Below are 8,316 nucleotides of genomic sequence, written 5' to 3'. Positions count from 1 at the left end.
TAGAGACATCAAAATGACAGGTCCAAACCATGAGTTACTAAAGTAATGTAATATTTTAAAGCAGTCTCTGTTCCTGAAACACAGGTGAATAGGAGCTTCTGTAAAATAACGGGTATTACTCACAGAATAGCTTTGATTTATTTGCCAGATTTCTCTGCTCTGCCTAAATAAGCAGCAGGTTGGGAAACAGATTTCCTTTGCTTTGAAAATTAAATTTGAAACTAGTGTTTTCAATTTGTTTCTTTTCCAGCCTGGAAGGGAATTAATCAAATAATGATAATTTAAAAAAAAGAAGAGAGAAGAGAACATCAGGTTGTGGTGTCCCGACCTTTCTGTTTCTTTTCTTAAAAACATCAATGTATTTGACCAAGTGAGTTACTTTTCTTTTTTTTTTTTTCCTTTCTTTTTTCTTTTTTTTTTTTTTTTTGTGCAAGCTGGAGAGGCCAGGGAGTAGTTCCATGACATTAGCCTATTGGAAGGAAGGAGAGAAGAATAGTATACCCCCTCTCTGTGGTATCGTGTATGAGCTTCATGCAGTTCTTGGTCTAACTGGCTGCTGCTCTCCTGTCCTCTTTGCTGGCCTTGTGCTGCTGTCCTCTGTCTGGTGCTGGGTGAAACAGTTATGTGTCTGTGGAGTTTGCCAGCATAGTAATATAAAGGAAAAAAATAGTTGGAATGTATTGTTTGGACCAGGAACGAAGAGGGTAAAAAGAAAAGAGAGGTCTCTCTTTTGGCCAGTGAACGCCATCAGATTGGATCATATCACATAAAATTGCATCTCAGAGTAGTTTATATCCCTCAAAGCAGAAGGCCTACTTAAGTCAGCAGACCCAGGTTCATGTTTGCTTTGATTCAGGTAGAGAAAAGCCTCAAAGCTAGGTGAGATTTGACAGTACAGTTAAGCTAATGTCTGATGTCTAACTGTGCCCAAAAGGAGCTCCTGCATTTCTACAAACTCCCATCCTGACTGCATTTCTATTCTCTTGTCACCAGTATGGTCACTATTCTGGCTTCATATCAAACTATACTGGGGCAGAAGGGGAGTGGAGCCTGTTAATTTTAATTTTTTTGTAGGTGTAGTGTTCTAAACCTAGTCATAGAAAAGTCAGTCATGCCATGACTTTGGAGTTTTTTTCTTCCAAAAGAGTAGAACAAAGTGTTAGCTTAGAAAATGAATTGTTTGTGCTTTGTGGCACTAAAAGTAGTTTTTATATTAAGTAAAAAAAAAAAAAATTGAAAGCAAGATGGATGGATAACTTTATCCTCACACCAAAAGAAAGGCCGAATACTTCTAATACTGCTCTTAGATTTTCAGGCAGTGTTTAATGACCAAGTATATGCTCATGTCTGCCTTTTTGTAATATTTCAGTTTCCATGTAGCTCTGTTGTCATTAATCCCTGGAGGGCATAAGTAGAGAACAAATTGGTCTATTGTTTGTGCCCAGTCGAAGAGATACTGGTGTCTTAGGAATGTCTCTCAGATATTTTCTTATGTTTCTTTCCTGCTTTTGTATTTCCTTTTGGGTACGAAGTGTTCTAAATGATAATTATTTCTATATCAAACCTCATCCATGCTTTGCAAAACTTTAATAAAGTCCCTGTTTTAGGACCTTGCTCTTCAATTATGTTCTTTTTGATTTGCTCTAATCAAACCAATAGCAGAGTGGTGTATGCTATTCAATGTCTGCTTAGCTTTAATCTCCCCATTAGTGCTATTCCTCTTGGAGAGCCACCGTGGCCAGTATTTTATTTATTTTGATAAATAAAATTATTAATAATTAATTTGATTTGATAATTAAGATTATTACTGTGTTCTACTTGACTGAGTGAATCTTTGTAATGGGAGTCTCCTTGCTGTAATGTTACTTCACCTAGGCTTCTAACTAACTATGTTATGTCTAGTTTAAATTTACCCTTTTGCTCTGCCAGAATTTGCCAGTCTCTCAGACTGTGAAGAATGTGTGCCTTGATGTATTCAAATAGGGCTATGATCCCTAAGATTAAATGAAGAAGGGATAGAGGCTGAAGAGAGAAAGGTGACATATTTGTAAAATTCCATATTTCTAGTCTTTCTATTTAAAGGATACCAAAGCTTACTTTTGTCTTCTTCATTAGTCACCAAACCTTCTCTGACTTTCTGCACAAGTTCTTACTTTTAAAGTCGGATGTTTTGATTTCAGAAAGCTAAACAGCAAACATTAATGCTTTTCCAGGGGTATGTGCATATGTTTGTGCATATGTTACTGAGTCTGTTATTACTTGGGACTTGCAAATGGAATGTATTTTAATGTTTTTTCATTGTCTTCTCTGTAAGGTTATTCTGATGCAGTACTGGTACGATGAAACAAACTATTGTCTAAACAGAGCTGCTCTTATCCTACTTAAAAGTTTCTTCTTTTTATTTCAACTTCTGTTTTAGAAGGAAACTTGCTTGGCTGTGTGCCTGCTAATACAGCACAGCAGATAACATTGTGCTAACAACAAGGGAATTTTTGTGGTTTTTTTCTGCAAAATTGCATTTATTGAACTGAATTAAGAGTTCAGGGGCTGCAATTTCCTATCTCAAATCACTTTGCTACTACTTAGACTCCAGGAAGAAGTTGGAGTTTGTTTTAGGAAACATGAAAATGCTTTTAAAGTAATGACTTTGAGGTAAAACATCAGCAAAAGTGGGGACACCTGCTGTTAATAGAAGTGCCTGCACGTTCATCAGACCTACATCCCCGGTAGAGGGAACTGCCGAGTGAAATCCTGACCGCTCCTGGAGAGATCCCATAGGTGGCAGCAGTCACTGCAGTTTAGGAAGTTAACAATGGAAAGACTTACAGGTACGAGAATAAAGATGTCATAGCTCAGCTCATGGGATCTTTCTACGAAAAAGTGCTGCTCTTTGAAATATGATAAGTGAGAAGATTGCCACTTAGTTTTTTAGTTGGCTATTAAGTTTGACTAGTTATTTGTCTACAAGTTGTATTTTTAATATTGTTCCTAGACAGGGCTTTAGGGAGCCAGAGTTTTATAGTACCATGGTATGAAATACAGTTGAACAGCTGGAGGGAAAAACCTGATGGGAATTGAAAAAAAAAAGAAAAAAAAGAAAAAAAAAAAGAACAGTCTTATTAATTTCAGTGCAGGCATTACAAATTCTGTGTTACTGTGTCAGCTTGTGTCTGATAATCAGAAGATTTAATGGTGCAAAGTAAAGAATATTGCTTTGCCCTTGAGAAGCCTGGCTGAAACCAGGTTATTTTTCTAAACTAAATGCAAATTTGGTGCAATCTTTATTAACACAACTGCTGTATTTCAAATTCTCTGCATGAAGATGCCTCAGTACAGGGGTAGCATATTCATTGAATTGTTTTTGCTCTCTAGAGAAGCATGCCATTTGAACTTCATAAACAGAATATCTTAGTTAAATTACCCCTACTGAATTAATATGTGCTGCTTGTAAATATATTTTATAGTATATGCCATTGGGCAAGTAGCAATGCTGTTTTCATTTTTAACTTAACCCCCCTCCCTTTTATAAGTGACAGGTGAATTGAATTTCATCTTTTTTCTTCAGAAGTACCACAGCACAAGAAATATCATGCCGTGCTGCTGAAAAACGAGCTGCTTTTTTTCTCTCTGTTTTTATCATACTAAGTATTTTACCCAGTAATTTTTTCAAATTGTGTTGAAAAATCACTGAAGCTCATCTCTTACTTGTTTTAAGAAGAAAAGAGTACAATCACCTCACTCATTGTATCATCTGAAATAAAGTGGTAAGAAGTGGGCTTTCTAATATGACAATGAAACAATAAATAAAAACTGTTTACTCCTGTATCAGTGTGGATTCCTCTTTTCTGGGTGAACGCATTAGTGTACCCTCCTACATGTATAAATACATTCTTCCTAGATGGAACATTTGCCTAGCTAGCATTTTTTTGCTGTTCAAACCTTCGCCTGTTCTCTAGGATATGCTTCCATATAGGTGCTACGTAATGTTGGAAACTTCTTCGTATTAGTAGTTTGTGCAGTATCACTGGGAGATAAAATTTCAAAGACAGATATCATTAAATCCCTTTTACAGGTAAGAAAGTTAAAATAAACCTCTTTTGTTCTGTGTTTAACAGTCTTATTGTGCTTAGAAACTAATAAAATTAAAATACTTAAAATGTAACTGCAGATTTTGGAGGTTGCTTTGATATGTCTGATAGTCCTATGTGAAGTCTGTGGAAAGGAATTTCTTTTTTAGCCTTTAGAAAGAAGTGGATTTTTTTAATAGGGAAGTAATGCTTCTTACCATATGCACTGAGACTCTCAGCTGGTGTGTTTCTGAATCACAAGTGAGATAATAAATGATTTCGTATGGCCTTTGAAGTTCAACTGTTTTCAGTGAANTTTTTTTTTTTTTTTTTTTTTTTTTTTTTTTTTTTTTTTTTTTTGTGCAAGCTGGAGAGGCCAGGGAGTAGTTCCATGACATTAGCCTATTGGAAGGAAGGAGAGAAGAATAGTATACCCCCCTCTCTGTGGTATCGTGTATGAGCTTCATGCAGTTCTTGGTCTAACTGGCTGCTGCTCTCCTGCCCTCTTTGCTGGCCTTGTGCTGCTGTCCTCTGTCTGGTGTTGGGTGAAACAGTTATGTGTCTGTGGAGTTTGCCAGCATAGTAATCTAAAGGAAAAAAATAGTTGGAATGTATTGTTTGGACCAGGAACGAAGAGGGTAAAAAGAAAAGAGAGGTCTCTCTTTTGGCCAGTGAACGCCATCAGATTGGATCATAGCACATAAAATTGCATCTCAGAGTAGTTTATATCCCTCAAAGCAGAAGGCCTACTTAAGTCAGCAGACCCAGGTTCATGTTTGCTTTGATTCAGGTAGAGAAAAGCCTCAAAGCTAGGTGAGATTTGACAGTACAGTTAAGCTAATGTCTGATGTCTAACTGTGCCCAAAAGGAGCTCCTGCGCTCATTTCTACAAACTCCCATCCTGACTGCATTTCTATTCTCTTGTCACCAGTATGGTCACTATTCTGGCTTCATATCAAACTATACTGGGGCAGAAGGGGAGTGGAGCCTGTTAATTTTAATTTTTTTGTAGGTGTAGTGTTTTAAACCTAGTCATAGAAAAGTCAGTCATGCCATGACTTTGGAGTTTTTTTCTTCCAAAAGAGTAGAACAAAGTGTTAGCTTAGAAAATGAATTGTTTGTGCTTTGTGGCACTAAAAGTAGTTTTTATATTAAGTAAAAAAAAAAAAGTTGAAAGCAAGATGGAAGGATAACTTTATCCTCACGCCAAAAGAAAGGCCGAATACTTCTAATACTGCTCTTAGATTTTCAGGCAGTGTTGAATGACCAAGTATATGCTCATGTCTGCCTTTTTGTAATATTTCAGTTTCCATGTAGCTCTGTTGTCATTAATCCCTGGAGGGCATAAGTAGAGAACAAATTGGTCTATTGTTTATGCCCAGTCGAAGAGATACTGGTGTCTTAGGAATGTCTCTCAGATATTTTCTTATGTTTCTTTCCTGCTTTTGTATTTCCTTTTGGGTACGAAGTGTTCTAAATGATAATTATTTCTATATCAAACCTCATCCATGCTTTGCAAAATTTTAATAAAGTCCCTGTTTTAGGACCTTGTTCTTCAATTATGTTCTTTTTGATTTGCTCTAATCAAACCAATAGCAGAGTGGTGTATGCTATTCAATGTCTGCTTAGCTTTAATCTCCCCATTAGTGCTATTCCTCTTGGAGAGCCGCCGTGGCCAGTATTTTATTTATTTTGATAAATAAAATTATTAATAATTAATTTGATTTGATAATTAAAATTATTACTGTGTTCTACTTGACTGAGTGAATCTTTGTAATGGGAGTCTCCTTGCTGTAATGTTACTTCACCTAGGCTTCTAACTAACTACGTTATGTCTAGTTTAAATTTACCCTTTGGCTCTGCCAGAATTTGCCAGTCTCTTTGACTTTGAAGAATGTGTGCCTTGATGTATTCAAATAGGGCTATGATCCCTAAGATTAAATGAAGAAGGGATAGAGGCTGAAGAGAGAAAGGTGACATATTTGTAAAATTCCATATTTCTAGTCTCTCTATTTAAAGGATACCAAAGCTTACTTTTGTCTTCTTCATTAGTCACCAAACCTTCTCTGACTTTCTGCACAAGTTCTTACTTTTAAAGTCGAATATTTCAATTTCAGAAAGCTAAACAGCAAACATTAATGCTTTTCCAGGGGTATGTGCATATGTTTGTGCATATGTTACTGAGTCTGTTATTACTTGGGACTTGCAAATGGAATGTATTTTAATGTTTTTTCATTGTCTTCTCCGTAAGGTTATTCTGATGCAGTACTGGTACGATGAAACAAACTATTGTCTAAACAGAGCTGCTCTTATCCTACTTAAAAGTTTCTTCTTTTTATTTCAACTTCTGTTTTAGAAGGAAACTTGCTTGGCTGTGTGCCTGCTAATACAGCACAGCAGATAACATTGTGCTAACAACAAGGGAATTTTTGTGTTTTTTTTCTGCAAAATTGCATTTATTGAACTGAATTAAGAGTTCAGGGGCTGCAATTTCCTATCTCAAATCACTTTGCTACTACTTAGACTCCAGGAAGAAGTTGGAGTTTGTTTTAGGAAACATGAAAATGCTTTTAAAGTAATGACTTTGAGGTAAAACATCGGCAAAAGTGGGGACACCTGCTGTTAATAGAAGTGCCTGCACGTTCATCAGACCTACATCCCCGGTAGAGGGAACTGCCGAGTGAAATCCTGACCGCTCCTGGAGAGATCCCATAGGTGGCAGCAGTCACTGCAGTTTAGGAAGTTAACAATGGAAAGACTTACAGGTACGAGAATAAAGATGTCATAGCTCAGCTTATGGGATCTTTCTGAGAAAAAGTGCTGCTCTTTGAAATATGATAAGTGAGAAGATTGCCACTTAGTTTTTTAGTTGGCTATTAAGTTTGATTAGTTCTTTGTCTACAAGTTGTATTTTTAATATTGTTCCTAGACAGGGCTTTAGGGAGCCAGAGTTTTATAGTACCATGGTATGAAATACAGTTGAACAGCTGGAGGGAAAAACCTGATGGGAATTGAAAAAAAAAAGAAAAAAAAAAGAACAGTCTTATTAATTTCAGTGCTGGTATTACAAATTCTGTGTTACTGTGTCAGCTTGTGTCTGATAATCAGAAGATTTAATGGTGCAAAGTAAAGAATATTGCTTTGCCCTTGAGAAGCCTGGCTGAAACCAGGTTATTTTTCTAAACTAAATGCAAATTTGGTGCAATCTTTATTAACACAACTGCTGTATTTCAAATTCTCTGCATGAAGATGCCTCAGTACAGGGGTAGCATTTCATTGAATTGTTTTTGCTCTCTAGAGAAGCATGCCATTTGAACTTCATAAACAGAATATCTTAGTTAAATTACCCCTACTGAATTAATATGTGCTGCTTGTAAATATATTTTATAGTATATGCCATTGGGCAAGTAGCAATGCTGTTTTCATTTTTAACTTAACCCCCCTCCCTTTTATAAGTGACAGGTGAATTGAATTTCATCTTTTTTCTTCAGAAGTACCACAGCACAAGAAATATCATGCCGTGCTGCTGAAAAACGAGCTGCTTTTTTTCTCTCTGTTTTTATCATACTAAGTATTTTACCCAGTAATTTTTTCAAATTGTGTTGAAAAATCACTGAAGCTCATCTCTTACTTGTTTTAAGAAGAAAAGAGTACAGTCACCTCACTCATTGTATCATCTGAAATAAAGTGGTAAGAAGTGGGCTTTCTAATATGACAATGAAACAATAAATAAAAACTGTTTACTCCTGTATCAGTGTGGATTCCTCTTTTCTGGGTGAACGCATTAGTGTACCCTCCTACATGTATAAATACATTCTTCCTAGATGGAACATTTGCCTAGCTAGCATTTTTTTGCTGTTCAAACCTCCGCCTGTTCTCTAGGATATGCTTCCATATAGGTGCTACATAATGTTGGAAACTTCTTCGTATTAGTAGTTTGTGCAGTATCACTGGGAGATAAAATTTCAAAGACAGATATCATTAAATCCCTTTTACAGGTAAGAAAGTTAAAATAAACCTCTTTTGTTCTGTGTTTAACAGTCTTATTGTGCTTAGAAAGTAATAAAATTAAAATACTTAAAATGTAACTGCAGATTTTGGAGGTTGCTTTGATATGTCTGATAGTCCTATGTGAAGTCTGTGGAAAGGAATTTCTTTTTTAGCCTTTAGAAAGAAGTGGATTTTTTTAATAGGGAAGTAATGCTTCTTACCATATGCACTGAGACTCTCAGCTGGTGTGTTTCTGAAT

General features: G+C 36.0%; 1 protein-coding gene across 1 annotated transcript in view; it reads left to right on the top strand.

The window, feature by feature from the left end:
- Nucleotides 1-312: 312 nt before the first annotated feature.
- The window catches only part of LOC114058901 (calmodulin-lysine N-methyltransferase), a 149,333-nt gene continuing 141,329 nt past the window's right edge, over nucleotides 313-8,316 (top strand). The window contains exon 1 of the mRNA XM_027886726.1: nucleotides 313-370. The gene's annotated coding sequence lies outside the window, so the exon portion shown is untranslated. The remainder of the gene's footprint in view (nucleotides 371-8,316) is intronic.

Source organism: Empidonax traillii, unplaced genomic scaffold (assembly GCF_003031625.1).
Source record: "Empidonax traillii isolate 1590-97213 ecotype Southwest subspecies unplaced genomic scaffold, ASM303162v1 scaffold193:size819438, whole genome shotgun sequence".
In the NCBI taxonomy this organism is placed as follows: Eukaryota; Metazoa; Chordata; class Aves; order Passeriformes; family Tyrannidae; genus Empidonax; species Empidonax traillii.
The sequence above is the reverse complement of the archived record's forward strand: the minus strand, read 5'-3'. Positions and strand labels throughout refer to the sequence as shown.